Genomic DNA, 26321 nt, shown 5'->3' with positions numbered 1-26321 from the left:
TCCTACTTGCCTTGAATTCCTTTAGCTAACTCTGAGGCTAACCTCCAGACTCATGAATTAGACTCTGGTTCGCTCTTCAGCATACCCTTGTTACACTAATTTAGCGAGCATAATAAATCTAGATTGAAATATGTTTGCTGCAAACGCTAATTTGTTCAATGAGAATATCAAGTAGATCTCTGAGGCATAGAAATTATGGCCACTAAAGATCTCAAAGGTCATTCTTAACTTGCACCGAAGTAAGTGGATGAGTGGTTGTCAGCTGGGAGGGGCTTAGATAGACTAGTAAAGGTCCAAATATTAAAATCCAGTGAAGTGTCAGGTATTGTGCTTGGGACTGAAAATTCAGGAGTTTCACAGACCCAGAAACCCATTCAGAGCCCCGGATGATGATAATAATAATGATAACAACAACAACGATAGCTTCTACATATTGAGCGATTACCGTGTATTAGATACAAGTGTTCATGCATTTAATCCTTGCCACAAATCTATGACATGAGTGCTATTATTATTCTCCTTGTATAGGTGAGGACATTGAGTTATAGAGAACTTAAATAACTTTCCTGGCTTCTACTTCTGGCCAACTGGAGAAAGAGGGATCAGATGTACTCTCCTTGCTGAAACAAATGAATAAACCAAACAATAGCTCTCAAGATACTGTATCAGTCCGCAAAGGTCAGCAATCCCTGAGAGGTGGGAAACAAATGAGCGGACTCTCTCACGCCTGCTTCAGCTCACTGCCTGGAGAGAGCTCTCAGTCCACAGGGCACACGGGGAATCCAGGCAGAGCCCAGCACATTCCCTGAGCTGAGGATGCACAACGGGGAGTACAAGGCCGTCAAGGTGGCTGGAGTTTATAGGGCAGAGGACCAGAGAGCGAACTCTGGAGCTCCGCTGAGGGTCACTCACAGGTATTCAGTTTAGCGAGAGGTGCTCATATGTGAGGAAGCTGCCAAGAGCAGGGGAAAACACCCCCTGAGAGAGTTAGAGGGGGCAATGCTGAGAGTTCACACAGGACTGGGAATGAATGGTGCCTGTTCTCAACAGCCGGGGTGGAAACTCTCCTAGTTGGTGGTGCATCGTTTAAAGGGCCAAGAAGGTGTTGCCTCATTGGCGGAGAACACGAACACCAGACTAAATGCTGTGCTGGTCACGCCCGACAAAACCTAGATGAAAGCTTCCAAGTAACCGCTTCCAAGTAACTGAACTGCATCCCAGAAAAACAGCTCAAAAATATATTGTAAATATATTTAACTATGGCCTAGCCAGATGAAATGTTTAAATGGATGGACTAAATGTGTACAAAGTTTAAAAGACATACATTTTGTTATTTCTGGTTGTAAGTGTACAATGTTCCTATTCAAATTTATTTATTTATTCATTTGTTTAATACAACAATGCCCAGCACATAACAAGGTAAAATTTACAATGTCTGGCATCCAATAAAAAATGACTAGGCATGCAAAAGCAGCAAAAATAAAGAGGAAAATGATTCAAACCTGATCCAGATATGACCTAGATGATAGAATTACTAGATAAGAGCATTACAACAGTCTTTATAACTTTATTCTTTGTGTTCTAGAAGGTAGAGGAAAAAAAGTAGACACGTTAAATAGATATAAGGGGGGTATTTTAAAAAACAAAACACCCAAATTGAAGTTGTAGGGATGAAAGCTATAATGCCAGAGATTTGAAACACCCATCAGATGAGATTCATGGCGTGTTAGACATCAGAAGAAGTTAATGAACTTGAAGGCACGGTGATAGAAACTATCCAAAACTAAACAAAGAAAACAAACTAATCTCGTATGACGGAAAGCAGATCAGTGGGTTTCTGGGGATCAGGGTAACTGGGGGGAGGGGGAGAGGAAGGAGGAAACTTTCGGAAGTGTTAGATGTGTTCATTAGCTTGGTTGTGGTTTCACACATGTTTACATACATCAGAACTGACACAATTGTACGCTTTAACACGTGTAATTTACATTATGTCCATTACACCTCCATAAATCTGTTCCAAAACAAGTTTCCAAAGGTCATACAGCTAATAAATCCCAGTCTGGCTCTAGATGCTACACATTTAAACATTCCTTTGTACTACAAAGCAGATATCATTGTTCCCATTTTGTAGATGAAAGAGAGTTAAGGAGCTGAATGTGACTTCTCCAAGGCCACCGCAGCTGGTAAGTGGCAGAGCTGGAGTTACACCCATGTCTGTTTTACTCCAAATCAGGTGCTCTTCCTGTTCCACTCTCTGCGTATTTGCTGTATATTTGGGGTCCATAGACACCACGCACACAACCTCTGTTCTCCCACGGGATCCTGAGTCATCTCCTCATTCCACACCTCTTTCTGTAGACACAAAGCCCACCCTGGACTCCCAGTCTGCACCCACGGATCGTTACTCAGCCGCTTATCTTCTACAGGTAGAAATGTGGAAACAAATCAATTTGTAAATGCCTAGGACAGCTCAGGGCTCTGAGTAATTGCCAATGCATCTTTGTGAAAATGAGAGCTTGGTAGGCAAGGGGAAGGCAGCCCCTGCCTGTTTTAAAGAAACAGGCACTCTGAATCAGACAAACAGACAGAGCATGCATGCCTGTAGCACTTAGCATCTGGAGAGCCCTTTCTCTTCTCTCCAGTCTTCAAAGCAACTCATTAGCTATCTTCTCACTCCCCCTCCTGCTTTTAGATGAGGCAACTGATGCTGAAATAGGTTGTGAGGCATAGCCAAAACCAGATCTGAGCCTGCATTCAAATTTGTGCTTGTGGAAGGAGTGGGGGTCTCTGAATTCTAGATCTCATTTAGGTCACGGTGGAGTGAACACCTGACTACTTTTTTCAATATAAGCATGAACTTTACAGAGTCAGAGCTATTAATAAACAAACAAACAAACAAACAAACAGCCATCAGGGTTCTTGGAGTGGGAGGCAGCTTTCTATTACAAGGAGAAAGGTCAGCAGAGGCCAGATGGCTGCTATCGAGAATCAGGCAGAGGAGACTTGCGTGGGGTGGGGCCAGCCCCAACAACTTCTGAGGTCCCTTCCTCATCTGGTGGTCACTGAGTAACAGGGGTGCTAGGCTCTTGCTCAGAAGACTGGTGCTGTAATACGTGAGGTTAGGGGTGCAGAAGGATCTCTGTGCTGTCCGCTGTCCTGAAGAATTGAGCATTTCTCAGCCTCTGCACTGTCTCTACATGTAGAGCAAAGCTTTGACCACTAGGCAAACCATTTTTGTCAGGACTGAGAAAAGATGCTACTGTAGACCGTCTGCGTGGTGGAACAGGGAGCGATCACGTGACGCAGGGCACAGCAGGCCACACCTCTTCCTGCACGCACTTAAAGGAAATCTGCATTTTGTGAGCTACAAATGCTGTGATTAAAAACATGTTGATTAAGCTTTCATTCTGTATGCAAAATCTGAAATAATGCAGATTCTCCTACACTGAAAAAGCGTATCACGGAAAACTGGAATGGGGCTGGCATGAATTATAACCCGGGTTTGCACTACCGATTCGTGGCTATGCCTCTTAAGCAGGGATAAAAAGTACCCATTTTCCTTGGGCAGGATCGTCTTGAATCATGCAAGATCTTCAGGAGCCTTGTCTCTTGCATGGCCCTATTACGAGGTAAGAAGCAAAAGGCAACATCATGTGCTGCATATTTTCTGGAATATGGGAGAACTTGGTTTCCAGAGCAGCTTGGTCCAATAGAGATATAATATAAACTACATGTGTAACTTAAAATTTTGGGACCGTATGAAAATATGTAGAAAGAAACAGATGAAATTAGGTTTAGTAACATATTTTATGTCACCCAATGTAGCCCTAATGTTATTTCAACATGTACCCATGGGAAAAATGATCATAGAGATATTTTACATTCTTTTGTCTTCATACTAAACTTTCAAAATTCTGTGTGTATTTTATACTTACAGCACATCTCAATTCTGGGTGGCCACAGGTCAAGTGCTTGATAGCCACATGTGGCCAGTGGCTACTGTATTGGACAGCTCAGGGCTGGCATATCTAATGGCCATGGCCAGAGCACTTAAGAAGCTTACTTGGCAGGAGCATGGTTGTAGGGGGTGGTTCATTCCAGGAGGTCATTTGTGTGATAACTGCCTCCTTTAAGGATGCTGTAACGTGTTCTTCCACTCCGGCAGCCATCTACCACAATTATCACCTCCTTTATCTCATCATTTTAAGTCTTTTAATCCTTCCAAGTGGCTTGTCCCAAACTCCAGTATTCAAAGGCATCTTCTTACACAAGACTGAGAATCACTGAATAAATATTGGACCAACCGTAAGTCAGTTACCCATTGTTAACAATGAACTCCCAATCTATACCACGGTGATAGGCAGGGGTAGTACCAAGAGGATACAATGAGGCAGCTGATGTGAGTGGTATAATTTGATTTTTATTATGAATGGTTAAAATCATGTCCCTCGGCTACGTTGCTGTGTCTATGCATAATTTTAGATTTTGTCCCACTTTCAAAGCAGGTGTTTGAACTTAAAGCAAGCAAAAGCAAACCTAAACAAACAAAATGCAAGTGAACTTCATGTATTTGTTGACCCTCCGACAAACCAAATCCAAATATTTTTTTAAAGCACTGAAAATTGAACCAATTTCCCCAAAACAACAACAATAAAACAAACAAAAGACCCAGTGAGACATTTCTAACTAGTATGATATTTGGGGGGTCCCCCCTCTTTACTGCTTGACCCAGGTCACAGATCCCAATCCAGGTTCTCCACACATGTCACAGGGCTCCTCTATTCCAGTGCATGCGGCTCTGGGGGAGGCATGAGGCATCAGCCAAATAATTATGTTTTTCCTCTGACATGAATTCAAATGCAGTAGAACTTGTGTTTATTTTACAGAATGTGCAAAAAGGAATCATTTCAGAAGAACTTCCAAGCTGCCAGCACAGGGCAGTCTGTCCCCAGTCAATTATCACAACATGTGCATACAGGTACCCTGACTGAGAATTTGCTTACAGGAAATTGCATGGAGTGAGAATCCACGCAGTAGCCTGTTTCACTCTGTCCTGCTCAGGATTAGATTGTTTTCCTCCCATTTGAATGATAGGTTATTATTATGCACCTAGAAAAAGATTCGAGGCTACTGAACGTGGGTGTTGTATAATTACTTCACTCAATACAATTTAATGAAGAGCGACCGGAATAGCTGTGCTCAATCAGCCTCCTTTGCTTGAACACCAATGGCATGTCCAAGTGTTATGTTCTCAAAGCATAGTCTGCTGTGCTCCAGTGAAAATTTCCATGGGCTTTGGAGCGAGGTATACCTGGTTCACATCCTAGTTTTCTTCATGACACTGTATCTTAGTTCTTCCATGAGTTATAATCACAGCTGCCCAACAAGAGATAAAATGAGGTCGTATCAGTAACTTCTTGGCACACAGAAGGTGTTCAATAAATACTTTCCCTTTCCAGCTGCCAAGCCAGAATTCCCTTCCCAAGCTGGTCTTTCTAGTAATTGCTGGGCATTTTCCAGTTGGCACAGTGGATGATAAATGTGCTGACCCTATACCAATCATGACCAACCTTATCACAGCAACCCTAGAAAGGCTCCCACAGGCTGGTAGCCAACAATCAAACTGCCACCAAACTAGAGGACTTTCTGCTCTTGTCCCTAAGTTAGTGGTAACATACCATCGGCTCCTATGACTCTGATGCCAGTCTATTCTTTGAGGCAGGGAGAAAAATCAGAAAATAATGAGGAATTAATGGGAGCTGTATGTGGAGATGTGTGCGTATTACTGATTAACTCCTTGGAATAAGAACTCTAGAAGTGGAAGGGTTGGTTAGCAGAGCCTGCACATTTAAACGACTTGCAGAACACATTGTAAAAACAAGCTCAGGAATATTCCACCAGCAGTGGATGGAGTGCCCTTATCCTCACAACCTCTTTAAAACCAAATATTGCCATTTTTTTATGTTTACTGATATGATACATGGAATGGTATATTGTTTAATTTGGAAGGCTTTGTTTGACAATTTTTCATATATTTATTGGCTATTTGTGTTTATCCTTTTTTGTTCATGTTTTTAGCCTAATGTTTTTTGGAGGTTAAGATTTTCATTATTGGTTTATAAAAGATGTTTGTAATATAGATATATTAACTCAATCACATACATATATACACAACTGTTGGGTTTTTTCCCTCCAGTATATTGTTTGACTTTTGAGGTTTATTATTCTGCTTTTCAAAATAATCTAAAAAGTAATGAACGACCATTTATCCATCCAACAAACACTTTCTGCATACCAACAGCTTGGCAGGCTCTGTGCCAGGAATTGGTATTAAAAAAGGAAAAAAAAGCCCAAATCTCTGCCCTCTAAGAGATCACATAGTTTACTGGAGAAGGGACATTGAAAAAACAAAAAGTGCCCCAAACACAGTATAAACGTTGCTATGGCCAAGGGAAGTACTGAGAGCCATGAGAGCAGAGTGAGGGCATCCTAATCTACCTGGCAAAGGTGTTGGGGGATGAGGGAAGGCTTCATGGAAGTGGTGACATTAAAGCCTACTTTCTAGTAGAGCAAGGGGGGTATTCTAGGAAGAGGCAAGAGTACAGGCAAAGATCCCAAAGCAGTGAAGAGGCTCAGTATTTTCAGAGATTCCAAATAATTCAGAGTGTCTAAAGTACATGGTATAATGTGATAAGGGGAGGCTCATTCAAGGAGTGAGATTTGACAGCAGCAAAGCTGTACAAGCAAGTAAGGGCCAGATCATAAAGGCCCCTGAATTTCAGGATAAGGAGCTGAAATATCATCCTGGGGACCATGGGTTGCCACTGAAGAGTTCTGGGCTAGGAAGGGGCTGGGTCAGAATATGATATGAATGTTAAGGCATAGAGTAGAAGCAAGAATTCAGTTAGCTGGGAAAATGAACTAAGCCAAGAAGGAAACTTGGTTTCTAATAGTGTAGACAACTCTTCAGTTTTCTCTGAGGGTTCCGGAACAAGCTAGTGTAGGCCCTCTTTGCATGCATAATCCTTTCCTGGAAAGATGAGCTGCTTTTGCTGAAAGCCTGGAGTCAGATTCAAGAGGCACAAGAGGGAAGCTCATTCTCTCTGCCTCCCAACTCAGCTTTGGTCAGCCAGAGAAGTGGCAGTGCTGGTTCCTGGGACTTCCTGTACTGGGAGGGCCTGGCCAAGACTGAAGCCCCCAGAGAGGAAAGCAGAACCAGAGGCTGGAGAAAGAATCCTTATGACATTGAATCAGACATATCTCTTGGTTCTTCTATCTCACTAGAAAATTTTCTCTTTTCTTAAATAACCACTTAAGACTCTGTCATTGTAACTAAACAATTCCAGCCAACATCCTTTTTTTTTTCCCTTTCTAGGCAACCACCACCCAGCCGCTCCTGAACCCTTCCCTTCCGCACCCCTGATCTCAGCTGCCAGCTCTCTGCATGCACATCCTCCATCAGGGAATGCAAATTTCAGAAACCAAGAGTGCCAAAGGCAAGTCTGAGAGGTGCAAGCCAAGTCTGAGGATGGATTCCTGCTCACTGTGTCAGCCATTCCACAGTTATTCAAAAACCCACTCAGGGTTTTCCTCCAGTGATACTCAGTGCACAGTTCTTGGTATTGTGTCTGTCACCAGCTAAATGACAGTGATATTTCCACTCAAGATCTTGTTAGACTTGTGGCTCTGGAAACGATGTCTCTCAGAGGACATGGGAAATGCAGGGCAACAGATGCGTGTGAGCTGAATGTTGTCGAAGCAGCTGGAAACAACCCATCTGCCACCCCTGAGGACTTGCTGAGGTCTGGACCCCGTTGCTTCCCGAGATTCCTGGCTTCAGAGGGCTTTTCTCTCCCATTGAAGTGGAGACAGAAATTATCATGTGCAATGTGGGTAGTGGAGCTGCAAGGAAAAGAGCGGTGAGCAGCCCACTGGGTCGGCTCAGATCTTGGATCTCTAACACCTGCTGCTTCAGAATTTCCAGGAGAAATTTCTGCAAGCCCAGGTTCCTGTGCCCATGCCCTGCAAGATTCGGAGTCAGTAGGCCTAGGATACACAATCCTGCTGTTCACAAAGCTCTCTGATTCTAGAGGGCAGCCATGTTGGAGAATCATAGGTATGAGATATCCAGAGACCGGGGTCCTCCTCTTCCTGGGGGCCTCTCCCCCTGGCCTCCAATGCCCCTCATGGGAACCCTTTGCCTCTGCGGACTGCCCAGAGTTACTTTGTGCATTCAGAGGCTGTCGAGAGCAACAGTAAAAACCACTGATGTTGTGCAACCCTATAACTTTCCATTTAAGGAAACCAACCAAGAACCAGAGAGGCCACATGGGTTTCCCAAAATCATACAGCAAGTCCAGGGCTTAGCCAAGGTGCAAACCAGGGAGACTCAACAATGAACACTGCCCTGGTCCTGGTCTTGCGCCCTCTGAATTATGAGAGTGGGGTCCTATCTTCCATCCAGCTCACTCAGCCTCCCAAGGCAGACCCTCTCCACCCTGGTAGGAAGGAAGGACTGCCCACTGAGGAAGGGCAGAGGCCTCTCTCAGTTCCCCTACACACAAGCTTCAAGCTATGCAGAGGCTGCTTGGAATTTAACAAGTAGCTTACCGGGCTCCAGCATCTGTAAGTAAACTTCCTTTCCCTCTCCCAGGGTGGGGTGACCATGGATGGTTAGGTAGCCACTCTACCTCCACTCGGCTCCTTCCTCTGCCCCTGCCCCTAGCATTCCATATACCCACACAACCTGTCACTCAGGCCAGCGTGTCGGCAACACTGAGTGATGGAGCCCACAGACCATTGCTCAGGGGAGGGGGAGGCTGAGTCACTATGAGAGACTCTTTCCAGGCTGTGCTGGGAGACAGAATAATAACACCCTTTGGACTGGCCTCTTAAAAACAGAACACATGGCATCAGAACACACCCATGCAAGGAGAAGTCCCGACAGTCAGGTGCCCTGGGTGGGTACAACTTACTGTAGGATGCTGGCTCTCGCGGGTAATCGGAGAGGGTTGTCCCAGGCCATTTGACATGGGGTTTCCAAGTCTTCTGGGATTTCCAGAACCTTTCAGGATTCGATATAAATGAAGAACACATCTTACCCCAAATTTACATACACATTTATACAAAATGTTTCAGGGGTTCATGGAACCCCTGATGCTAATGTCATGGGCTCCTGGCAAACAGTTTTTGATCTATGGTCTCTATTTGTTCATTAAGTCTACGAAACACATTTCTTCCAAATGCTCTCCCCTCCCCAGACCCTCCATAATACCAATATTTTCTTTTTTGGTTGTCATTTTATTTATTCATGAAACATTTACCGAGTGCTGTCCAGCTCCTTATGGGAAGTATGTCACTCGTGGGAGAGGGAAGAGATGTCTGCAAGAGGACCGAGGACACCGGAGATGCAGATTCATTGAGGAACTGACCGGCAGGTCAAGGTTGGTTGGCCTCAGAGTCCAACAGCCTTTCTCCACTCTCCTCCCTCCCTCCCCTGGGATGTGTAAAGGCAGAGATCCCTCCCTCCACCCTAGGATGAGTCACCATAAGTTTAAGGCAGCCCTGATAATGCCTTCCCTCTCTGTGAGTATTTCTGGCCCCAGTTCTGGCCAAGGAGACCTAAGGGCAAGTCTGCTTGGGGCCCTTGATCCCTAGAAAAAAGGCAGCCTCAGAACAAGAAAGCTTTCTGCTTATGCCCCTTCTTTCTTCTTTGGGAGGTTGGTTTGAGGTTCCGTGCCTGACTGCTACGGCCATCTTGTGATGTTGAACTGACACATCTAAAAATGACAAGAACTAACAGCTTAGGAAGGAGGAACCAAAAAGTAGGAAGAGAATGGACTCTTGAGTGATCTCTTTGGACCACTGACTGGCCCTGGATCCTCGAGAACCCCATCTTCTTACCAGTAAGATAATAAGTATCTGTTTTGTTTAAGCCACTGCAGGATGGCTTTTCTGTCACTTGTAGCCAAATTCATTCCTAAGCGAGGCAAGTGAACAGCCTCAGGTCTCCAGTGAGGGCCTGGACTTGGTCCACCAGCATGGCTCAGTGAAGACAGTGATCCACTCCAGGTGGGGGTGAAGGAAGAAAAGCTTGAAGTGCATGGTGGCCTTGGGCCAGGTGAAAAAGATATCTTCTCCCTTCCCTTCTACTGGATTAGACTGGACACCAGCATCTGACACCAGGCAAGTGCTCAATAAATATTTGTTGAGTGAACACACAAATACATGTATGAATGGATGGGTAAATCAGTGTTTAATATAAGACCCCAGAGCCCGGTGAAGTCCCACCTAATGGTTTCTAGGAGGCCTCTTCGGCGGGGGGTGGGTGAGGGTGGGTCTCACGTGTGCTTACGAACAGAGGACTGGTTCGCCACCTCAGAGTCTCAGCCCTCCTCCCTCTAGGCAGCAGGGCCCTGTGGCATATGCATTAATCACGTCACTTGCTCTGATAGTGCAGGCATGTCCCCCAAGTCTTGAGAAAAGATGAAGTTGATTGACATCATCCCCAGGAGATATAAGAAGGGGACTGAGCCCTGGCCGTGGAGCTCTGTTGGTTACAGCAGTGTCCGTATACACTAGGTTGTGGGTTCGATGCCCGGACAGGGCACATACAGGAGGCAAACGGTGAATGCATAGATGGGTGAAACAACAAATCAATGTTTCTCTCTCTCTAAAAAAATTTTTAAAGAAATTTTAAGAAGGAGACTGAAGGAGGTGGAGGTGGCTGGCCTTGTGGGCAGTGTAGTGTTCGGGCAGGGAGGTCCCTCCTACCCCAGTTCCCTCCTTCAGGCTCCAATGGGGGTGTCTGCAGGAAGGGCACTGGCACTTTGTTGCACAGTTGGACATCTGTTGAACCAGCTGTTTTGCTAAACTCATCTACTACCTAAGCAGGGGAAAAGAAAATCGTTAAGAGATGGCACAGTGAAGTGTGATCAGGTAGAGAGAGTGCCACAAATGTGAACTTGAATTTCCATTTTCTAGGAATTAAAGACTAGAGAGTCCACACCTCCACGTAGAATTCACTGTGAATGGTGCCCAAGAAGGTATACCACGTGGAGGCCCTGATGCCTCTCAGGGGAGGAAGCCGGGGTGGGTGGGGCTTGTGGCCCAGGATCACCAGCTGCATTGTGAAGGGGAAAGGGCCACGCTCAGTCTGGCGCCTGCTGCTCAGATCTTTCCCAAACTATTTGCCCGGGTGTTTAGGTCTTCTAGAGGGGCCATAATTTGAACTTGAAAGAACTGTATCGAATTCTCTGACACCAACTCGGTGTCCATCATTTCAGTCTTATTCTGACACTAACTACCCAGAGCTACACTCCACAGGTTCCAGGGTCAGTCCTACAAAATTTTCCTCACTTTAGATTCTAGTCACAAGTCCTGGGTTCCCAGGCTACCCCAACTTACTTCTGTCTGACTTGGCTACCTATCCAGAGATCCTAATTTGCTAGAAGGACTCACAGACCTGAAGAAAATGCTACCTTGCAATTCTTGTTTATTATAAAGGACACAAATAAGCTGCCAGATGAAGATGTACTTAATTGAGGTCCTGAAAGGTTCAGGGTGCAGGAGCCTGTGTCCCCATGGAGATGAAGGCAGCCACCCTCCTTGCACATAGATGCCTTTGTCAATCCAGAAGCTCCCGAAACTCCCATGTTTGGAGGTTTTCATGTTGATTTCCTCATGCAGTCAAGACTGAGTAAATCATTGGCCACTGGTGATTGAACTCAATCTCCAGCCCCTCTCCCCTCCCCAGAGGTGGGGTGAGGCTGACTATTCCAACCCTGCAATCATGTGGTTGCTTCCTCTGGAGACCAGTCCTCATCCTGAAGCTATCGAGGGACCCACCAAGAGTCACCTTACCAGTATAAACTTAAGCAAGGTTGAAAAGGGCTCAATTTGGATAACAAAAGATGCCCCCATCACTTCAGAAATTTCAAGGGTTTTAAGATTTCCGTGCTAGAAACCAGGGACAAAGGTCAAGTATATATTTCTTATGATACCACAGGCTATTTCACCAAACATGTATAAAGTAGTCTTAGCTTTTTTGAATACACATAAGGCAAGCAGGACCCTTTTGGGGAAAAAAAATGGCACCTTGACCAGGACTGTCCTGGGCACATTGGGATGTGAGGTCACCTTACTATAGAAGAGTTTTATTTCTTCCAGTGGGTGCTTCAGGGGGCACATACCTCCCTCCCACCCTCAACTTCCCCACTGAGTAGTGACCCCATGATATTATTTTGGTGACATTCTTTAATTTTACCTTCACTGCAGGTCAAGCTACCCGTGGCACCCTGGACTCTGAAGGTGCAGGGACATATGGGTCCCCAGAGCCCTTAGAGCAGCCCCGGGGGGAGCTGGGGCTGTCAGAGCTCCTGGCCATGGCCTTGAGCCACCACGAGGTTCCAAAAAGTATCATCTTCTTCTCTGAGGTTTGGGAGCACTGCTTTAGATTGTTAGTACAGCCTCGTTTTGGTGCTTAAGATACAATGCAGTTCCTTCGATGAACTCACTCCAATTCCAAGTGCAACTAAAACTCCTCCTCTCTTCCTTGGTGTGCCAGTTAAGCACAGGAGCTGCCGCTGGGCAGACAGCACCATAGGCTTGGTGAGCAGAGCAGTGCTAGATCTCAGCCCCGTTCCTCACCTCCGCTGGGCACCCCTGCGCAGGACACAAAACCCTCACGGCCCCATGGAGAGTGACACCTCGGAAAACGCGCCGCAGAGGATGCAGCGGAACCCGCGTCCTGGCTGTGTGCCCGGTTGCCAGTACACTGAGTTCTGCTCTAACACGACATGTGTGCTCCTGAAGATCACTGTGCCTCAGAGAACTGTGTGATTAAACACCACAGGGCTTGTGGGGAAATGGGCTTAGAGCAGGATCCTCAAATACTTTGTCAGTGACACAGTTTTAAAGATTCGATAGGAACCTAATAAAAATAGTAGCACCGTCTTACATGGCTAAGAAATTCATACATACCACAATAAATACGGCACCTTACCATGAGAAAAACAGGACGTTTGCTTGGGGAAGCAGGGGGGAGGAGTCTCAGCTTCTGAGTTGTGGTGAAGGGTGGGAGGAGGGTTATCTGAGGTCAGAGAGACAGCTGTCGCACCAGGTGGGGTAGGTGTGGCCCATAACTTGAGGAGAACTGAGGGGCTGGTGACGTCTGAAGCCTACACCTGTGTGCGTTTTACAGCTTCCTACGGGCTGTGATGACTTTAACTGGACTCCGTGATCCTGAAAACCGGTATTCCTTCTGTGTTCCAGAAACAGTATACTCTTCCTGTGACTTAGATAAGACTTGTGATGCCTGTCAACTACGAGAAGGCCAGGCACAAACCCTTCCAATTTTCATTCTTTGCATCACAAATGAGTAGCTGAATTGTTTGGTCCCACTGATCAATCAGAACAAAACTCTCCTCAAGGAAACTTTGGTTTAAGATTCTTTCCTTTCCCCCAGGCCATTGAGCTTTGGCCCAGCCTTGACCTGAGCCTGCATATAGCCCCTCCTTAGGGACCCCCTTGAGCTGGCTGACATTCTCTGAGCCACTCCTATTAGGCCGATCTTTTATCCTTCTTTTCACATCTGGTTCTTTCTGGCCTTGGTTACTCGCTCCTTTCCATGAAAGTGAAATCCCTGTGCCTAGCCCTTGGGAGGCTTGCAGATCTCCTGGTGTGAGCATTCTCCCTCTCCTCCGTGTCCCTTCCTTGAAATAAACCTTTCAAGTAAAGTCTCTGCTTGCCTCTGTCCAGACTTGTTTTTTATTTAACATTATGCAGTCGGTTCAGGTGGGTGCGGATTTCTGCTTTCACTTAGTGTTTCTTGCGGATGAAATAAAAATTAGCATTATGCTCAAATTGTTCTCCAATATACCAGTGGCAGGGGAACAAGTCACATTTTCAAAACAAGCATTAAAGCATAGCTGACTGTAGACGTCTGGGCCAGACATTCTGCATCTCTGTGGTGAACACAGCTTCCTCACATGTCAGGGTCCCCAGTTACATGCTAGTTCTTTTAAACACATAGAAAGAAATGCCAGGTTAGTGTTTTGAAAATACATTGGATTCTTTACAAAAAAAACATGATATTTTTTATCATCTCCCATCCTTTATCATTAAGTAAAGCCTCTCTCCACAGGGCTTCCTCTTAGAACTGACCTCACACTTATAATAATTATAGAATTTCAAATTGAGAAGGGACTTAAATCACTCAGTCCGATGCCTGCGTTTTACAAAGACGGAAACTGACTGTGATGATGGGGAGCTCCTCAGAGTGGGTCCTGGGCCAGAATCGTGTCTGAGACCCTCATGCTTAGCCCAGGACCTGGCCAGACCAGGTACTCAGGAGTCAAAGTGAGTTACAAACCTGAAGAGAAGGTGGCGTGATAGGCAGCAAGGCGGGCAGCTTGCATGGTGGTCAGCTTGCTTGAAATTACACCAACTGACCAAAGGTTACTCGTCTTGCCAAAGTCAACCAATAATCATTCGTATTCCCACCTGCTAGATGTTCCCTAAACCACCAAAAATATAAGTGCAGCTTTGGGCTCAGGGAAGACGGAATTGAACCTTTTTTTACTCTTCTTATTTGATCGTTTTCACCTGCATCACAGTAGACGCTGTGGGTTGTAAACGGTCAGACTACACACTCTGACATGTGACTCCTGTGGGAGTTTTAATCTAGCCAAGACGCGGACAAGCACAGCAGGGGAATGTGAAAATATCGCAGTCTCATTAGAGAAGATTTACCGAGCTTGCCTAGGGTCGTCATGGTGACCAAAAGACGAGAACTACTTGTAGATGCCAGTACCTGTACATGATCTCAGGTAAGGGACAGAGCTACGCTGATTGACGATAAACTGTGCGCCAGGTGCTTGGCACAAATACCTGTGAGATGGTTGGTGTCATCCCATCTAGAGATGAGGAAACCAGGTCTCAGAGGTGTGAAGTCATTTGCTGAAGACCACAAAGAACTGATTTGAACTCGAGTCTGTCTGACTTGGCAGGCTGTATGAGGACCATCGTGCTTAGATTGACGGAGGTGGTGGAAGTTGTTATAAAACGGCACAGAGACAGGTACATGCCCAGGAAGGCACACAGTAGAGGTGGCAGAGCCACCACCAGCCTCCCTCAGGATGCCACAGGCCACCATCCCCAAGGCCCAGCTCATCTGTTGCTGTTTTGTTTTTTTTTTTCTTATTTCAGTTTCTTCCTTCTTTGCTCCCTGAGAAAAAGAATCTGGTTGCTTTGCACAATCATAGTCATGGACAGATGAGAGTTCTGGCCAAGCATGGGTTCTGTTTTGGATCAAGGCTCCATCCTTGTTTAATCAGTCCGGCCTGGTGGTAGGTAGTGTGGGTTCTCCAGGAAGCAGACCCCGAAGCAAGAATTTGAGTGCAAGTTTTTTATTGGGAAGGTGCAGGGCAGACTGGAAGGGGAGTGAAAAGGGACCCAAGGAAGGAGAGGTACATTATTAAGCCAGTACCACAGTGGAAGAGTAGAGTTAAATCCCTGGGGAAAACCCAGCATAAAATATAAGGCTCAGCATTCTAGAACAATCGTGTAGCGTCAGATGTTTTGTTAGGGGAAACCCACGGAGTGCCCTTAGTGCTGCTGGGCTGTTTCTCTATAAGCTTTGGGTCACGAAGACAAGAATCTCTGTTGGATTACCAATTATTTAGAAACATGTATAACAAAATTATGTCATCAAAAAAAAGACAGTTTATACTTGAGCAGGTAAATGTATGAATTATTAGGGCTTTCTAGAGCATTTGGCAAATACTAAAGAGGTAAAAGAAGAGGCATCACCCATAACTTGAGTTCTTTTAATTTGAATTCTTAGTGCGGTCCTATCCACCTATTTGTGGGTGTATCTCTGAGTAGTATCGTATCCTTTATTTACATAAGATTATATCCTGAGCATTTTATGTCATTTAATCTTTGAAAGCATGATTTTTAAAATCAAGTTTGGTAAGATATAATTTACCACAATAAAAGAACATTCTGTTGCCCCCCCCCCCCCAAACAACATGTGCCGCAGAATGGTCCCACCCAAAGTCAAGAGAAAAGAGGTATTTATGCATCAACTACCTAGTGTCATTGGCTAAGCGCTGCTCCTCAGGGATGTTAATTCCCAGGCACATTCAGTACCTGGGAAGAGCCACCTTCCTCGCTTCTGGGAAATGCAGATCCTGGCAGCTGGAAATGAGCTGGAGCCCACTAAAAGGTCACAGGGAATTGGGTGGCAGCAATGACAGCTTGTGCTACACCAGGGCTGCAGGATCACAGGAGCAAAAGCATGATGACCTGTGTGTAAGGGTCTGCCTCTGGCCACTTGGCTCATGAGTGAGATGTGAGCGTGGCAGACACTGAGTGTGATCTACATTCTTCTTGTAGACAATGACTTCTCAGTCCTTAAGGGGACCACACTGTGTTTCCAGTATAGTTCATAATAACAACAGGCTAACATTTCGTACATTATCTCGTTGACACCCATCCCTGCATGGTAGGCACTATTATTTTCAATTTACAGAAGAGAAAACTGAGGCTGAGATAACAGAGACAATACTGCCTTTCTGGAGATATCTTTTTCAAAAGGTTGTTGTAAATGCTCAATGAAAGCTGTGATGATGATAACTTAATAGGTAATAGTATATCATTCCTGGCAGGCTTATTCATCCCACAATCTAGTGCCTCTCAAAGTGCTTTGCACATGGAAGATGCTCATTAAATGGTGCGTTCAGCTGGATTGATTTCCTCCTTGCTGCCTTGCACATAAGTGCCAAGATCATAGTTTCCAAACCAAGAAGTTCTGGTTTATGAGTGTATTTCTCTGGAAGATCCTGTCATAGACAAAATGCACAGGGAACTAAGGAGATGATTTTGTTCAGGCTGTTGCAATAGGCAGTGGCACCCAGATGTGAAGATCCAAGTGTCTGGTGGGGTGTGGCCTTACCTTAGACTTCTATAGGGAGGAGTAGACAAGGTACAGGTGGGGAGAGGTAGAGAGGGCGTTGTTTTGCAATCAGAGGAAGTCTCAGCCAGCTGAACAGGAAAAGTGTTTATCTTCGTGTCTGGCTCATTTTGGGGGGACAAACAATTCTTGATCACTCATTCGACAAAGAATGGGAAGTTGGCGGATCATTTGCATTTGGTCTTGGCACAGGTGAACAAGGGAGTCATCTGCAAATCTGTGATAGTAGTGACAACGAAGGTGGCAGGGAATCTTATCTAAATTACCTGGGGAAGAGGGGTTCTTTCAGGTAAGTCATTTCTAGAAACAGAAAAGGCTGGGGGGTTTTGGAAAACACAGGCTAGGGGGATTTCTGAACCGTTGCTGTTTTCCAGAAGTGCAGGACATTATTAATCTTATGAAAAAAGTATCAAAATTACACGACACTTAAGTACATATTAAACTTCATTTCTTTAAAAAGCAAAAACAGCTCGCACACATACATACAGATGCAGCAGGAGCAATCCTTTCAAAAGACACACGTATCTCTGTCATTCCTCTGCTGGCTTCCCCTTGCTTTTAAGATAAAAGTTAAAGTCCTTAGGGAGGCCTGCGGGCAGCTCCTGATCTGGTCCCTCTCTGCCCCTTTGGCCTCATCTCAGAGTCCTCTACCCCTCTGTCTGTGCACTCTAGCCTCACTGTTTTTTCTGGAACATTTCACACTCTTTTGCCTATGTGCTCCTGCCCAAGTCATTTTCTGTCTCAAAATCTCTCCATCCCTCCTGACCTCAACCCCTCCCCAGTAAAGGTACCTTAAGCTTGACTGGTTTCTTTGCTCAGTTTGGATCAGGTTCCTTTTTTAAGATATATTATCTATATGTTTATTGCAGCATTATTTCAAATAGCGAAGACATGGAAACAACTTAAGGGTCCATGGATAGACAAATGGATAAAGATGTGGTACATATATGCAATAGAATATTACTCGGCCATAAAAAAGAATAAATCTTACCATTTATGACAGCCTGGATGGACCTAGAAGGTACAATGCTAAGTCAAATAAGTCAGACAGAGAAAGACATATACCATATGATTTCAATTATGTGTGGAGTCTAAAAACCAAAATTAAAAAAAAACAACCCACCAGAAACAAACTCATAGCTACAGAGGACAAACCGATGGTCACCAGAATGGAAGGGGGGCTTGAGGGTGGGGTGGGTGAAAAAGGTGAAAAGAATTAACAGGTATAGTTGCCAGTTATAAAAATAGTTATGGGGATATAAAGTACAGCACAGGGAACATAGTCAGTAATATTGCAATAAATATGAATGGTGCCAGATGAGCACTAGACTTAATGAGGTGATAACTTTGTAAGGTATATAAATGTCTAATCACGAGATTACACACCTGAAACTGACATAATATATTATCAACTGTAAGTAAAAAATAAAAATTTAAATATCCTTGCAGATCCCTCAGGCACTGGAAATTTGTCCACCAGTTTGAAGCTGCTTATTTTCACTTGAATATCTTTTAGAATATGTAAAATGTAATAAATAAATGCATCTTCCATGCTGCCTGTACAATAAGAACTTCTATAATTGCATATATACCTTTGAACTGTATTTCCTCCTCAAGATGAGCAACTGTTTGACAAATGACTTTTAAACAATTGAAATTGTAGGTTATAAACATAATAGGAATTGTTTCATAAACACAACATGTAAAACAGTGTTAAAATTTGAGCAAACAAGTTTTCTGTATCTGCTTTAATGTGATTATTCTTTTTTGTCAAAAAATCCTCAGAGGTTAAAATTATTTTCCTTGAAAGCTGCACCAATAGACATACAATGTGAACCGTATATGTATATTAAAATTTCCTATTGACAAGTTCTTAAAAGTGAAAAAAAGGTGAAATTAATTTTTTTCTATTTTGTATTTTTTAAAAGATTTTATTTATTTATTTTTAGAGAGGGGAAGGGAGGGAGAAAGAGGGAGAGAAACGTCAACGTGTGGTTGCCTCTCACACGCCCCCATTGGGGACCTAGCCTGCAACCCGGGCATGTGCCCTGACTGGAAATCGAACCAGTGACCCTTTGGTTTGCAGGCCAGCACTCAATCCACTGAGCCACACCAGCCAGGGCTCTATTTTGTATTTTTAATTGCGATAAGATATATATAACATTTACCGCTCTAACCATTTTTAAGTGTGCAATTCATTAGTGTTAAGTACATTTACATTGCTATGCAACCAATGTCCAGAACATTTTCATCTTATGAAATAGAAACTGTGTACCCATGAAACAACTCCCCATTCCCCTCTCCCCTCCCCCAGCTTCTGGCAACCACCATTCTACCTTCTGTCTGTATGACTTTGACTACTAAGTACTTCACATAAGTGGAATCATACAGCACTTGTCTTTCCATACAGACTTATTTCAATCGATAATGCCCTCGAGGTTCACTCATGTTGTAGCATGTGTCGTAATTTCATTCCTTTGTAAGGCTAGATAATATTCCATTGCACAGTTTGTTTATCCATTCATGGACACTGGGTTGCTTCCACCTTATAACTATTGTAAATAGTGTTGCTATGAACATGAATGTACAAATATTTCTTCAAGACCCTGCTTTCAGTCCTTTTGGGATGTATACCCAGAAATGGAATTCCTGGGTCATATTGTTGTAGTTGGTGTTTGCCTAGATACTGAGACAGGAAGCTAAAGGGAACTAGACATTGAGTTTAGTAAACTGGGGCAGCACAAACCTGCTGGCTTAGTCAGGAAGCTGCAGCTTCACGCCCCAGGGGATTACAGCATTTCTCAGCCAAGGGGATTAACACTCTTCCCTCCCTACTATGGTGTAGGGGGGGTGGGTTTGACCATAAAAGCCTGTCATCTAACTAGCGGTTGTAAACCCATCCAAAGCCCTTGGATACTGCAGAAATTGATTGGTCATTTTGAAAAGGCACCTGGTCCATCCCAAGCCCAAACTAATGTAATCCCAGGGGAACAAAGAAACCCGGGTGACTCTAATTTGCTCCCTGCGTTCATGCGTCCTCTCTCCGTGGCTGCGTGGCCCTGGCAGCCTTGTGGCCCACGGCCATGCAACTCCACTCACGCACTCCCGGAGGGAACCTGAAATGGGCTGCAGCTGGAAACACGCACTAAGCAGGCCGGACGCTAGACTGGACTGGACCGGACTTTGGTACGGCACAGAATCTCCGGACTTTGACTCTGCTTCTGGCCCAGATTTTCCATGGACAGAGGGAGATGGGACGTTGGGCACTCGGGGGGCAGTGCCTATTTCCACATGAATAAACCATCTTGCCACCCCACAATCTCCCGTGCGTGGGTCCTTGGAATACTTTCCTTGTGATCACGTGGAAGAACCTAATTTCTACCTACAACAATACAGTAATTCTATTTTTAAATTTTGAGACACCACCATTCTGTTTTCCATATGGCTGCCTCATTTTACATTCCCACCAATGCACAAGGGTTCCTACTTCTCCTCATTTTCACCAACACTTGTTATTTTCTGTGGGTTTTTTTTTATGGTGTCCATCGTAATGGGTGTGAAGTGATAAAATTAATTTTAATAAGACATTTTATTTAGCCCAATATTATCAAGTCTCCTTGTAATCAATAAAAAATGATTAATGAACTATTTTACTGTTTTGTGGGGGTATAAATTCTTTGAAATTTGATGTATTTTATACTTAGAACACATTTTAATTAGGACTGGCCACGTTTGAACTTCTCAATAGCCCCCTGTGGCTAGTGCTTCCACAGTGGACAGGCCACCTGTACAGTAGTCATATCTGTGTGACGGGGTGTATTCCTTGATGCGTATTTCTGTTGGGCTGTCTTCCCCATTCATGCCTAGCTCCAGGAGGACAAGGTATGTAATGTAACTGCAGCTGGCTGAAGGTTGGCACATACCAGGTTGTGGGGTCACGATGGACATAGCTCTTCCAAACCCTGTAATGGGATGCTGGCTGGAGGGCCCCTGGCCAGAAGGGCTATGTACTGCTTTGGAAATGGATTGTAATTCCCTCCTTATATCCTTTTGGGAGTGGTTCTTGTCCTATGTGACTGCTTCTTGACCTTTTCCCTCGGCACGTTCACACTGAGGTAATGTGGTTTAGAGTCACACGCAAGACACGTGCCCCCTTTGTCTGGAATCTCTTAAAACAACTCTCGGACTCAACAAGGTATAGTCCTACTTTGCCAATCTGCCACCATTGGTGCTCCCTGTAATGTGACTAATAAAGGCCATGTCTGCTCCATTCAGTCCTCCTTGTCGTTTTTTCAGTTTATCCGAATGAGCAGTTGAGATACCCGGGCTCGACCCCCTGCGTTACACAGGTGTTCAATAAACGTTTTCAAATGAACGAATAAATTATTGAAAAGGATTGCTGTTAATATCGCTGCTCATGACTTTATTCAGATTTATTTGTAGTTAATTTCTAGGAGTAATTTGCAATGTTTTGTTTTCTTGATTGGCTTTCCAGACATACTCCTTAGTTCCTGAAAGCAGAGAAATAAATGTTACCCAGGCAGATCCTGGCTCCATATTTGTGTAGAGATTGAAATAGCAAGTAAATGCTAATGTAGGGGAAGAAAAATATCTTTCCTTTATCCAACTTAGGTTCTTGGCTGGGTTTCTGTGAGAAAAGACCACTTAACAAGAGAAAAACACACAAATTTATTGAAGGTAAGCTCTATGTGACATGGGCACTCTCATAGGAAAACGAACCCCCAAAGCAGTGGTTAAACCCAAGTGTTGTTGATGTTGTTGTTCCACAATAACTGGAACGGTTTGTTTGAAACCCGGCTGCTAACAAAATAAAAATAACATTTCCCAGTATTATAGATTTTCTAAGGTTTTCTTCAAAGGCCTTGTCCTACACAGGGTTTGACTCAAATGTCCACAGGCATTATCGTTATATATGTACATAGAAGTCTTTGTCCTTAAGACACTTTGGGCAACCCTGAAATATGTAAATTATAAACTTCCATAATGGAATTATATACTTGTAAGTTGTGGCCCCAAAATACTGGCAGGACAGAGGAAAAAGTCACCTATCAGAAGCAGTCAAGATGACAAAACTGATTTATGACAGTTCACAGATGGATTAACCTCCACCCTCCCCCCAAACTGGAAATAAATGGCCTTGAGCAGCAGAAGGGGAAACAATGGATCTTGGAGGATACAAAGATCTGATGCTTGGTGTTCTAATTGCTGAGTCCGAAAGCTAAAAAGTCAGATAAAAACACACTAGTCAGAGGCCAGCAGGCATGTTCCACACTCCCATCCTGGATTTAGAGTGGGTTGTGGCTGAACAGGTAAGATGTGGATTCACCGCTGTCAGTTCGGTGGATCACTTCGGCCAAGATCATGGAAATGTCAATAACCTGGATCTTAGAGCAGTGAATCATTTTGTACTCTTGTGGAATTGTGTTTGTGACAACAACAAACCTCAGATGAGGCACTATTTATTCTGGAAATAGTTGGCCCAGAGAAGATGCCATGGGTAAGGATAAACTTTGGCGGCTCCAGCTGAGAGCAGCTTGTCTGCAGTGTGGCAGATTGTGCCACATGTGTGGGCCATGTCATCCACATGTGTGGGCCATGTCATCCACAAGGATGGCCAGGTGGTCCTTCATGGCACCCGCCAGGACCATCGGGTCCACTTCACTTGCCATCTTCCTTTCTATGTGAATCAAGGCAAACTTCACCTTCTGTCTGTCCACAATTGACATGGCTCCACCCACGTCAGGGGAAATGATGATACAGTTCTTCCAATCCGTGATGCTCTCCCAAATCCACTGCAGGACCACCGGCTCTGCATACAAATTATCCATGGGAATGTCAAAGAATCCCTGGATCTGAGAGGCATGCAGGTCCATGGTGATGATGTGATCTGCCCTAGCAACCGAGAACATACTGGCCACAAGTTTCGCAGAAACGGAGCACAACTCTTGTGCCTTTTATCTTGGGAGGCATATGGGAAACATGGGATCACTCACTGCGGTCACCTTGGATGATGACGCAATCTTGCAGGCATTGATCACAATAGGAAGCTCCATCAGTTTGCCGTTGATCAGTCCACAGCCACTATGGATGATGTAGACATTGTCCCCTCTCATGCTTTCTCCAACCTCTATGCTGGTTCTCCTGGTTGTTGAAATTTTTGGTGACCCCCTTGGCCACTTCAAGGCACAGCTGTTTGACCACATGCTGGGACAGGTCCTGGTGCAAGCTGCCACTGAAGAGCTTGATGTTGGTCATCTTGAGATTTGATGGGTACGTGGCCCAGATGGAAGCAGCAGTGGCCCTAGAGGCTGCAGCCCTGTAGGAGCAGGAAAGTACGGCTGCCCCCAGTGTTTTTGATGCTAGGTTTGATGAAGAGTGGAAAGTCATGGAGAAATGCAATAGGACCAAGGGGCTATGAGCTAAGTGGAGTAAACATGGGGAACTTAGTAAGATCATTTGTTCTGTTTCATCTTCGAGTTTCTTGGTCTTGGAGGTAAGTATATTCCTTTTCTCTGGGAATAGGGAGGGCACATCTCACATGAGAGCCTTATGACCAGCTTCAAGTGGAGATTGTAGCATTTTCACTGTATGAGGTAGTATAAGTAATCTAGAGATGATCAGTGGATGTATGTAAGTTATATGCAAATACTATGCCATTTAACATAAGGGACTTGAGTGTCCTCAGATTTTGGTATCTGTTGGGGAAGGGAGGTCCTGGAACCACTTCCCTACAGACAGGAGACTGTATATGTATTAATTAATTTAATCCTCACAATAACCCTTTTATACTAATTCCATTCTTAACAAGAGGAGCCCAAGGCTCATAGAGGTTAAGTACTTTGCTCAAGGTCACCAGCAAGTAAATGATAGGCTGTTTAATTTCCTTACCCTAGGCACTGAGAATCACTGTTGACCTGGGGCCTTGAAGATAGCTATTGCTCCTTCTTCTTGAATTTGGGCTTGTTTCCGCACAGCTGTACCTCAGATTGGGCACATTCTTTTCTTAGCCTTGCTAATCCTTTTCCACATCAGGGGAATAAGGCCTGGGACCCACTCTGTACCCTTCTGGTGACTTTGCAAATCTTTGCTCTGGCCAGCTGGCTGAAGACGTCAAGCCTTCCCTTGGAAGCCAAGTGCTTCACCCTCATTTCCTACTTGTTGTGGGACATCTCCGCAGTGTACCCGAGCTCTGACAACAAACACCCACTCTGACTATCACAAAATCCAAACCAGTCTGGAAATTTCCGAGAACAAATTGCCTAATGTTTCTTTCTCTACACAATAAACTTTTGAAATGCTGTGAGGAAAAAACAATCTGGAATTTGAAGATATTTGGAAGCTTTGAGGGAGCTGGCTGTTAGCGGAACCCTGATGTGAAGGCTTTTGTTAAGTGGAGGACCAGGTTTGTAAATCAAACAATTACCCCCTAGCCAGATAAAAACAACAGTTTCCATTTCCTGGCACTTACCACAGACTAGAAACTGTGCAAGGGATTCGCATCCATTCTCTCTCTCTCTCTTTCTCTCTTTTCATAACAGCTTTATGGTGACATAATTCACAAACTGCACCATCCACCCCTTTAAAGCATACACTTTAGTACTTTAGGTAGAGTCTTAAGGTTGTGCAACCATCACCACGAATTCTGGAACATTTCCTCGATCCCCAGAAGAAACCCCATAACAGTGAGCAGTCACTCCCCATTCCCTCTCCCTGCAGCCCCTGGTTAGCCAATAATGTACTTTGGATCTCTAAAGACTTGCCTATTCTAGACATTTCATATCAATGGAACTGCACAATATGTGGTCTTTTGTGTCTGGCTTTCTTCACTTAGCATAATGTTACCAAGGTCCCTCCATATTGCAGCAGTAGCTTATCAGTAGCTTATTCGTTTTTACAACCAAAAAACATCCCATTGCACAGATATGCCGCACTTTACTCATCCACGTATCAGCTGATGGGCATCTGAGGTGTTTCCACTTCTTGGCTACCATTATCTCTCTATTTTTCTTCTGCATACTACGGTATTAGTGTTATTTCTTTTTTGGTGTTTTTTATTTTTATTTTTCAATTACAGTTTACTTTCAATATTATTTTATATTAGTTCCAGGGGTATGGCATAGTGATCACATTTATGACAATAGTATCAACTATGTTCCCTATGCTGTAATTTACATCCCTGTGACTATTTTGTAACTGCCAATCTGTACTTCTTAATTCTTTCACCTCTTTCACCCAGTCCCCCCAAACGCCCCCCCTGACAACCACCAGCCTGCTCTCTGTGTCTATGAGTCTGTCCCAATTTTATTTGTTCATTTATTCTGTTCTTTAAATTCCACATATAAGTGAAATTATATACCATTATCTCTTTTAATCCTCATCCCAGCCATAGCAGTATTACTCTCCATTGATTGATTATATAAATTATGTTTTCTTAGAGCACCAAAGATGATAAATCATCCCAAGAAATCATTGACTGGACTTAAAAATCCCAGAGACCAGTCAAGTGTTGATTCTCATGAGTATCAGGAAGAGATAGTGTAGCCGAGTAGAAACTTCGTTTCTTGAATATGACCTTTTCTCCTTTCTTTCTTTTTTTGATTCAAACTGGCCTCATGCAGAACCCTGACTCATCTGCCTCTTTCTCCCTTGCACGTCCACTCTCTTAACCATGAAGCCCTCAGGACAATGAGGTTCTGATCAGTATCAGATAATCTTAAGCACAAAGCCTCCAGTCCATTAACCACAGAGACAGTGCTTCAGTCAAGCTGCAGGTAACACCGTGGCCTAAGTTGTGTTTCACCAGAAAAGTCGTAAGGAAGTGGCACCAGGGCTGACATCAGGACCAGATGCACTGGTCAACTACTTCCTACCCTAGCAGCGACCAATCAGTAGAGACCACAACCTTAACTCCCTTAGTCCCCATGATTAACGTTTCTTCCCCTATATAACCCATCCCATGGAAGCCATCAAGGAGCCAGGTCTTTGAGCATTAGCTCACCTGTGACTAGCAAGGGGCACTTCCTAAAAATAAGCCCTCATTTTCTTTGCTGCAAGCTCCTGTCTCTTTGGGCTTTGATGCACATGGACAAATGGACCCCTTTAGTCCCTTTATGGGAGTTGTAATTTTAGCCTCCTTTCCAACCCCACCCTCAACCTCAGTCAAATAGAAACGTCCTGAGCCATGAATCCAGCTCCTCCTTGAGTGCAGAGATAGTTTCATGAAGAAAAGTTCTGGCGTTATCTTATGTTCTCAGCAGTTGGAGGACTCTAAGAGTTCATCTGGCCCTTTCCATAGCCCACAAGATTCTAGCAGAAGAGCAAGATG

General features: G+C 44.4%; 1 pseudogene; it reads right to left on the bottom strand.

Annotated features, from left to right (window-relative positions):
- Positions 1-22281: 22281 nt before the first annotated feature.
- Positions 22282-23251, bottom strand: LOC112306409 (ribose-phosphate pyrophosphokinase 2 pseudogene; annotated as a pseudogene).
- Positions 23252-26321: the final 3070 nt, after the last annotated feature.

The sequence above is a fragment of the Desmodus rotundus genome, chromosome 1 (assembly GCF_022682495.2).
Source record: "Desmodus rotundus isolate HL8 chromosome 1, HLdesRot8A.1, whole genome shotgun sequence".
Classification (NCBI taxonomy): domain Eukaryota; kingdom Metazoa; phylum Chordata; class Mammalia; order Chiroptera; family Phyllostomidae; genus Desmodus; species Desmodus rotundus.
The sequence above is the reverse complement of the archived record's forward strand: the minus strand, read 5'-3'. Positions and strand labels throughout refer to the sequence as shown.